The 10,148-nt window shown below is 42.5% G+C and overlaps 1 long non-coding RNA gene across 1 annotated transcript in view; it reads left to right on the forward strand.

The window, feature by feature from the left end:
* Window positions 1-6,788, forward strand: part of LOC117958321 — a 16,321-nt gene extending 9,533 nt beyond the window's left edge. Inside the window, exons 2-3 of the long non-coding RNA XR_004659693.1 lie at window positions 6,441-6,531; window positions 6,769-6,788. This is a non-coding gene — a long non-coding RNA (uncharacterized LOC117958321). The remainder of the gene's footprint in view (window positions 1-6,440; window positions 6,532-6,768) is intronic.
* The last annotated feature ends 3,360 nt before the right edge of the window (window positions 6,789-10,148 follow it).

Here is a 10,148-nt window from a genome sequence, read left to right on the forward strand (position 1 = left end):
ACATAATGCATTCCCTAGCCCCTTACCCTAACCTTAACCATCAAACCTAAATGCCTAACCTTATCCCTTACCCTAACCTTAACCATCAAACCTGAATGCCTAACCCTAACCCTAACCCTAACCATAACCATCAAACCTAAATGCCTAACCTTAACCCTCACCCTTACCCTAACCATAACCTAACTCTAACCCTACTCCTAAAACCAAGTCGTATTCCTCAAACAGCCCTTTAACGTTAAGGGGACCAGCATTTTGTCCCCACAAAGCTGTCAGGTCCCCATAAGTATACTGGATTCACAGTTTTTGGTCCCCACAAATGTAGCAAAACCTGGCCCAAACACACACACACACACACACACACAGATATGTACAAACAAGTGGCGATACATTAAAACGGATATTCTTGACATTCCTGTGAAACCCTCCGGTATCGTCTGCAGGCAACACAGCAGAATCACCTCTGACTCTACGGCCCCTGTAAGGAAGAAGTCTGATCTTTGTCCTGTTTTCACCCAGGCCGTCTGTGCAGTTTCAGGCCTCGCTCGGTCACAACGGCACCGGTGGAAAAAGACAGGCTGCTTAAATGGAAACGGTGTAAAGTATTCCAGTCTGAGGTTTGTGTACTGTCTGACCCTGTGTCTCCTGTTCTTCCTACTTCTCCGTGACTCTGGCACTGTGGCAGACGAGACAACGGGACCCTGCATCCTTCCTGTCGGCATCCTGTCATTGGGTCTCTGTCTGTCTGCCGCTGTCTGATTTTCGGTTCCTTCCTGCTCTCTTGTCAATAATTATGGTGGTGTCTCTACCTGTTTTATCCTATCTGTCTCTCTCAGCTGCTACCATCATATCACTGCTGTGCAACTGTCTTATTGACTACTGTATATCAGCCCTCATACATAATCTGGACTGTGGTCATGACATCTACATCTTCCATTTTATAACTTATTCCCTGTCACATAGTGTTCCTATTCTTATTCAACAATCAGTTTATAGGTCATGTTTACATTTTTTATTCATAGTTAATGATTGTAATGTTTGATTCCTGCACTGTTTACTTCTTCACATCTCAGCATTACACACCGTCTACCAAATTATCATGGTCTTTCAGGCTGAGAGCAGCACGACCCTCCTCCTCCCCTCGCTGCCCCGGTCTTCATCACACTGTCCTCCTCTGGTGGGGTTCCTCACAACACCATCAGTGTCTAGACTCCATCGGGGGATTATCTTTTGGCGTTCTACCCCTTTAAAAAAAATAGTCATTTCATAACGATGGAGTCTAATCTCCAAAGACAGTACAGTACATTTGACATCATGCATATGTACAACAAACCTTTGCATATCTGCAACGAAGTCTCTCCTGATTGAATTCGTTTTTTTACCAGGACTGAGGCTACATCTACGCTGCTACGCTTTGGTTAAAAACTGATATCTTTTGCTTTTGTACGCCTCACGTTCACCAGTATACCCCTGTGTTTCTGAGCCATTTGGTGTTTCTGAGACATTTGGAAACACGGCTACCTTCGTTTAAGCTATGCAAAATGTCGTGACTCATTATTTTATCACACAACCTGGAAAAATGCACCGTCACAGAGGTATAAAAAAATGAATTCTGGTGGAAATTGGTGGAAACAATCTTTATGTAGGTTTCAGCCAGTCTCTAGGTTGTATCCCCACTCTTTAGGAAAATCTGCGTACACCAGCGAAGACTGCAGCTGATAAAAAGTCGTACACCTAATCTGCTTATTTTCTGAAAAAAAAGGCAAAAAGTTAAATGTTAAAACGTCTCAATCGTTGGATCAAAAAATGTCAGAGATAACAAACGCCCACCACACAACACAACACAACGTCTCAGCTGTGTTAAAGCGATTGGAAACCCTGACCTGTGGAAAATGAGACGTTATTAATCCACACAGCTGTGCGACTATCACAGGCCCAATCAGTTCTCACATTAGAGTTTACGCATGTCATTCATCATTTGCCTCTTCCAGTGAATTAAAAAAATGCAGACACAGACACACACATACACACACAACCACACACAACCACAGGATGTGATCAGAATTCAAACATCCTCTCGGCCCCCCCAACATCCTGTGTGAAAACCCGACTACCGCAGCAGCACAGGAAGTCACGTCTGTATGGAGGGACACGGTGTTGGTCGGGACGCCATGGCGACAACCACAGCGGCCTGAGCTGCATTAAACAAATGACACAAATATTTCAATCAATACTAACAGAGTCCGGCTTTAATGCAACTTCCTTCTTAATGCCAGGATACCTGGGAGTTGAAAAGTGCGTTGACGTGTGGTAGAAAACATCCATTTATTCCCATAACGGGCAACATTGGGCTGGGAAAAGAAGGAGATCTTCTGGGGTTTTGGTTTGAACGGCCAACTTGTCCCCTAAATAAAACTGCGTTTGTATTTAATATGGCCTTAAATCCACAGCAATTCAAAATATATAATGCAAAAATGTGAGATGTTGTGTGTTTTACATCTGCCTTTGCCACACACACACATCTACATACATGCACTCTGTCAATACAAATCTAAAATATATAGATATCTATACAGTATATACTGTATATATAAAAGAGCACACAATAAGTGCATCCGGGAAAGTGCGATACCCATAGATATGCCGGAAGAAAGCTATTTGAAAAAATATCTGAAAAAATACAGTAAAGACGGACAAGATACAATAATAAATCAATAAAAGTGCCAAATGTATTACACATAAATCGAGGTTTAAACTTCCAGTTAACCCTTGCGTTGACTTTCTTTCAAAATTGAAAATTAACACTTTTGTTGATGCTTTTTATCAATGTTTTTAACTTACATTTTTGTCCCTTTTTTCCACTGTTTGTCACTTTATTTGACGTTTTTAACACTACGTAACACTAACTTATTAACTTTAGTTTTTTAGTTGTTTTTTGAATTTTTGGTCAATAAACCTCATTCATAGGAAATTATACCTAATGTTTGAGTTAGAAAAGCAGAAATTAGGAATTATTGAGACTAAAATTAAAGGAATGGATGTTGATGATAATCACAGACTGGAATATGTCAACTTTTACTCAATACTATTTCAAAAACACTTCCATTTGTTTTACAATGCTATAAAATTGAATAAGACGCCCCGAAATTAATGAAAGTAGAGATTTGTACTTGGCAAAGAGCGTTGGGTGGAATCAATCATGTTATTTTGGGGAATTAAAAAGAACACTGATGTAGGACAACGGGTCAGTTTGACCCGAGGACAACATGAGGACAACATGAGGACAACATGAGGGTTAATATTAAACTTTCTTTCAGCAGGTTAATGGCACAAGCCAACAAACAACACATCAGAGACACCGAGCCAGCGGATCGAGTGGACCACCCTGCGTGAACGAGCCCGTGCTAACGGGATTAAGTTTGATGCTGCAGATGATTTGCCCCAGGACGTAGTTCTCCTCTCTGATCCTTCTTAATGGGTGTGGGTGGATGGCTAAGGCTAGCTAGCATGGGGAGAGGGAGGAAGATGAAGTGGATTAAGGTAATGCAGAGCAGTAGAGGGGGCACCTGCTGGGTCCACATGGCTCTGAAGGGCCCGGTTTAAGTGGCTGCACTCACGCATGCATCGGTCTGAAGCGCTGCTCCTGCTGTGAACACATGTGGCTGTGAGCACACGGTGCCTCTGATCACGGCTATCGGCAAGGTGGTTCGTGTTATCGGGGGGGGGGGGGGGGGGGGGGGGGGGGGGGGGGGGGGGGGGGGGGGGGGGGGGGGGGGGGGGGGGGGGCACAGGTGCATGTTGTAAAGAACAATAGTTTGGGGGAAACGAGGGAAGAGTAGAGAGGAAAAACAAGTGCAGTAAACTACAGAGGAGATGAACGGATGTCAACGTTTTAACTTGTGCAATGGATTTATCGACGGGATTTGAAGAGTTTTATCTGTTTTACTAGTTTTTACATTTGTGTTGTTGACTGTAATCTTGTTGTTGTTGTTGTAGTTTTAGGGAGACAATTTTAAGATGTGTCCAGGAACAACGGATGAAAGTAGCCTTTTGGCTAATTCTGGTGCATTTACAGCACTGTTAACGTACACTGTCCCTGTCAAGTAAATTAATAAATTAAATTAAATTAGGAATTTGCATTTTATAAAATATCTGCACATGGCAATACGGGATAGTGTGTGTTATGTGGATGTGTGTGTGTGTGGTTGTGTAACAAGCCTTGTGTTCGCACGCTGTGCATGAGCCCAGGCCCGTTTCATGAGTTTGCTGATAAAATAACAATGAAATGCTGCTTTATTGACTTTAGAGGTTTTTGTTGGTCAATGGCGCAATCACTACCCGCTGCCTCAAGATAGCAGCTTGACCAGAATGCACCTGAACACACCTCCATGTCAGACCAGCATGCCCAGAATGTACCTGAACACACCACCCTGTAAGAGCAGCACGCCCAGAATGCACCTGAACACACCTCCATGTCAGACCAGCATGCCCAGAATGCACCTGAACACACCTCCATGTCAGACCAGCATGCCCAGAATGTACCTTAACACACCTCCCTGTAAGAGCAGCACGCCCAGAATGCACCTGAACACACCTCCCTGTAAGACCAGCACACCCAGAATGCACCTGAACACACCTCCCTGTAAGACCAGCACACCCAGAATGCACCTGAACACACCTCCCTGCAACACCAGCACGCCCTTAATGGACCTGAACACACCTCCCTGTAAGACCAGCCAACCCATGGGCGCGAAGGGACTCACATAATACCGTATGTCGCCTTACTCGCTAGCTAGCTAACATTATCTTACCCGACGTGTTTTATCCAGCTGTGTTTTATCTTATCCATTGCTTGTGTTAGTAAAATTACATCCTGGTCCCAAACTTACAGGCATTGCAGCTTCAGAGAGACGTCACTTAGCGACTTTGGGGTAAGAAGTCTTTCTAATTGCGTGTTTTATATATGTCTCTCCCCATTCACTGCCAGACATATTTTTCCAAAATTAGGTCCCATGTTGGTTCAATGGACGGGAATTTACATTGCACAATTTCTACAGTGAGTGCCAATACAGTATGTGTGTATGGGATGGGGAGAGAAATGTGTGTTTCTGAATGCATCCACCTGCATGCAATCAGCTACACACAACATCTGTGCTTCTCTGTCAGTAAGCACAAAGAAACTACTCATCCAACACCACAATTAAACTCCAAAATCCCGTTTCATTTCTGAACCGCCATACACACACACATGTATTCCGGATCAGATGTCAAGAGTGTTTGTTAGTCAGAGATCGTGAATGCTCTGAACAGTGAACGGTCTTGGCAGAGGTTACAGCCAGATAACATCAAATGAGAGTTGGACATATCTTCAGCATGTGAGTAACTGCAAAGGCAGACCTGAGAAGTCGGTTATGGAGGGCGTGTGGCGGAGTAAAGACGTATATAGCCAACCAACTGTGCGAGATGTCGGCCAAGTTTGCACTTAAAGTTTCTTTTCCATCTGACACTGACACTCGTCTTCGTTTTTAAGGTCACGGGGCGTTGCAATGCTTGAAAAAAAAAGATGAACGGCGATACTCTCAAACAGTCACTTGCACCGCAATCGTCGTTTCACAACGTCAATGGGATGAGCGTGCGACTCTCGTTATTACTCAGCAGCAGAGAAAGTTGACAGCTCCCTACAGCTGCTCCGTAGTTTAATGGTAGAGCTGTAGATAGATAGATAGATAGATAGATAGATAGATAGATAGATAGATAGATAGATAGATAGATAGATAGATGAAGGTGTCCAATAGCTTACTACACAACATACATTCACATACAGTAGGCACACAGTCATATGACATCCACTCACACATGCATAGTACAAACATACAAAGGAAGATGTTCATAGTGTGCCCTTCCAGTGGAGTAAGTTAGATTGTAAACACTGCACATTTGTAAAATGTTATGATGTTAAATTAAAGGAGAGGAACTTGGACACAGGTGCAATTGGAGTTTTTGATCGGCGTCATTTTCTCAAGAAAAGGATGTGTTAAGGAAAAACTCCAGCAGGAGCAGCACAAGTCATTTGAAAGACGTGAAGAAGACTCTGGAGAGTTCCGTTAAGGAGAAGCTCGTGGGTGGGCTTACGGTTCTGTGACACGCGGCAGTACCGGGTCTGTAATGGACCCACGCAGGACAAGGACCCACGCAGGACAAGGACCCACGCAGGACAAGGACCCACGCAGGACAAGGACCCACGCAGGACAAGGACCCCGGTCTCCTGGGTGTAAGGTCTGTGTTTGACCCAGAAGCCAAAGCCTAGTTAGGCCTCTCTTTTTCTCTCTCTCTCTTTCACTCTCTCTCTCTTTGGTAGGTACCAGAAGCTAAAGCCTAGTTAGGCCTCTCTCTCTCTCTCTCTCTCTCTCTCTGGTAGGTACCAGAAGCTAAAGCCTAGTTAGGTCTCTCTCTCTCTCTCTCTCTCTCTCTCTGGTAGGTATCAGAAGCTAAAGCCTAGTTAGGTCTCTCTCTCTCTCTCTCTCTCTCTCTCTGGTAGGTATCAGAAGCCAAAGCCTAGTTAGGCCTCTCTGTCTCTCTTTCTCTCTCTCTGGCAGGCCCACCGTCCTCCAAAAGGAGACAGTCCTGAGACAAAACAAGCCCTTATCATACATCTGACTAGATTTCCTGAATCCATAGAGATGAAAATAACTATAAATAAACAGGTTACTAAAGATTGGCCCTGACCCGTGACCTATGGATGACCTCGTGTTGTCTAAACTTTCCCTTTAGTCTCATCATACCACAACATGTAAATTCCACCCCAGGATGTGGTGGTAATTTAAAATTTGTGTCAAATCCAGTTCCGAATGTCAGCAGTTGACGCGTACATTTACTTCTTCTGTCGACAAGTTTGCACTGACGGACCAAGAGGAAAGACAGTCTCAGCTCAATGGGTTTTGTGAATTTTTTAGCAAACTTTCCTCTACAGACAAGTCTTTTATTTCCATCCAAACGTTTCCCAGTGCTTCTCTCCGACAAGAAATACACACTGAACACATTGAAAATGCTGTTCCAACTTTCCCATCTTTTGTTCTACATTACTTTACGATCAAAAAACCTTCTTGCTCTTTGGTTAATGCTCATCCACACAACTGTTTTCCTCTATAGAACAGAACACCTGTGCAGTAACATAGAAACAGAGTAAATTAGATCTGTCACGATACCTTTTATATACAATATAATGCTACGATGCTAATATCTTGACTTTGATGCCGCATCCTAGACGATCCTTTTTTCAACACCAATTTTATGAAGCAAAAAGAAGTCACATCATCACAAATTATCGGCACAAATCATTATATAATCGTAATATTTCAGCTCCTACTACTTGAGCCGTGTGTGTGTAATGGAGGGTTTTCTGTGTCTCTCTACGATATGTAACGCTCAACAGCCAATCACAAACAAATAGAGATCTTGGTAGACGAATGCTGCATGCTGATTGGCTCACTTAACGCTGATGAGATTGAAATTGGGTTTTAAATGACATAATTTCTCGATACTTTAGAAGCAATTTGGTTGTAGCCTAAAAGGTTTTGAATTTGGTGCCCAGCCCTGAAAGAAACGTACATTAACAGCAAAGAAATGTAATAAGTTCAGTTTAAGACATTTATTTGTCCCAGAGGGGCGATGAATTTTTTACATGACAACCAAGACGACAACATGGATTTAAAATAGAGGATCAGACCAGATGGGGAAATAATTACAACATTAAAAGTTTAAGTCCCAATGCCTTATGTGCAGACATTACCTATTCTTTACAGAGTTAAGCAGAGAGATAGCAGAGGGTAAGAAGGAGAGTTTATATCTATTTGTTTTGGAGAGGGCAGCAACTTAAAATTCTGCATTCAGGGGGTAAGAACTATCGGACATGATGGATTCTGCTTTTATAATATAGAAACTCAAACATGAGCAAGTACAAAAATTTCGACCTGCAGTCCTTAGCTGTCGTTACCCCTTCCTCTCCCATTTCATGTCTAAGCTCTCCTATCAAATAAAGGCCTAAAATGCCGATAAAATGATCTTTAAAACACTTTTTTTAACCTTCGGCTTCTACCAAGGGATCATAGGGAGTGAAGTATGAACGATTTAGACAAAGCCACGAATAGAATAAAGTCAGACTCCGATGTGTGTGTGTAGGGTGTAAAAACTTGAGGGACTCGTGAGAGTATGAGTGAGTGTTTTAGCGTGAGGGAGTGATGTGAACAACATCTATCGGCAGCACATCCAGCAGCTGTGTGTGCATATGCGGTGCGAGCAGAGTGCCGGGGGGGGGGACCACCTACACTTCCACCTGCTCGGCCTTTTAGAGAGGGGGGGGGGCCTCTTCAATCACCAGGCTGGGGTCATTATGGATGCGAGCCTGTAGCCGCCAGGCACTGTTTAGCTATTTCTGTCCTCGCGCTCTACAGTGAAACACTGAATAAAAAAAGGCCCCATTAAAACCTAAGCTTCAAAACACCAAGCCGCCACGACAGAAACACATCAGGTTCTGTGCATCAGACGCTCCTTTTGTCCTCATGTGGAAAAAAATACAATCCTGAACAGCGTTTTCGGAGGCAACATCTGAACTTCTTTAACCCTTGTGTTGTCTTGTCCTCAACCTGGAAACACTATTTTTTGCTTTTTCCGACATTTTTGACACATTTTCAATGTTGTGGTTGCTTTTTTTGATGTTTTTTCCGAAGTTATTTGCTATTTCTAATGTTGACATGCAACACAACTCTTTAAAACGTCATCACTGGGTGCAAGATAAGACCCTGAGACACCCAAAACTGCACTAATGCAACCTGCACAATTGGTTTATTTACATTTTAGCATATTATTTAAGTAGTTTAACATTTTGTTTCCCCATCCTATATATATTATTATAATATTATTATTATTATCATAATGTCATGTGTATTGTATGTTTGTATATTTTATCCTAGAATTTCATTTATATTAATATTCTGTGCTGTGTGACTGATGTATTTGTGCTGCTGTGACACCGTAATTTCCCATTTTGTTTGGGATCAATATCTATCTATCTATCTATTTTTTTATCTATTTCGACGGCCCATTTTTTGTGATGAAAAAACTGAAAATGGGTCAAATTTGACCCGAGGACAACATGAGGGTTAAGATCGTTTCTACTAACGTGCATTATTGGCTCTGGAGTAGTCTTGGTAGACGCTATTAGACGGGTCGGGGGATGCGTTTAAGATGCACGTTAAAGGTGCTCTAAGCGATGTCACACCTGTTTTAGGTTACATTTGTTGTCACATACAACAAACATCTCACTATCTGCTAGCTGCCTGTCCCCAGAACACACTGTAAAAAACATCTAACTATCTGCTAGCTGCCTGTCCCCAGAACACACTGTAAAAAACATCTCCTCACTATCTGCTAGCTACCTGTCCCCTGAACACACTGTAAAAAACATCTCCTCACTATCTGCTAGCTGCCTGTCCCCAGAACACACCGTAACAAACATCTTGTCTATTTAATTTGAGTTTCAACTTGTTTCTATTTAAGTTTTTCTATATTTCCACGTGTAATATGCTTGTTTTTATCTTTGCAAAGCACTTTGGTGCTAAGCTTCTTTGCTTGGTGCTACATAAAGTAAATATTTTTCTTTATTTGTTGTCAAAATAAGTTAAAAAACAGAGGGGAACATACAGGATGGGCAGCATGACCAACTTTTTCTTTAGATGCAGTAACATCGGACTCTGCCCAGACTGATGAGCAATGACAAAGCAGTGAACTGTTTAACAGGGACTGTGAAGATGACTAAGACTTTCAGAGTGACATTATATGAACAGGGGTAGCATGTTGCTGATTCTACAGAAAGTTGTTTTCTTCTGTGTTTTGGTTGTTTTCGTGAAGCTTGAAGTCAACCATGTTATATATTACGTTATTGTCTGGGTAGAACTAATACATGACTGTAATATTAAAACCATAGATGGACATTTAGGAAGTAGGGTCTTGGTTTACTGGCTTAGAGTTCTGTGTTATTATGCTTCTGCATAAAATCAACTGCGTGGCTACGTATGTAGGTATGTGGAAAACACCGACCCTCTCGAAAAATGTAACTACACGTCGCTGGGCCGTGGCTAAGTGGCGTTACATCC

The sequence above is a fragment of the Etheostoma cragini genome, chromosome 15 (genome assembly GCF_013103735.1).
Source record: "Etheostoma cragini isolate CJK2018 chromosome 15, CSU_Ecrag_1.0, whole genome shotgun sequence".
Classification (NCBI taxonomy): Eukaryota; Metazoa; Chordata; class Actinopteri; order Perciformes; family Percidae; genus Etheostoma; species Etheostoma cragini.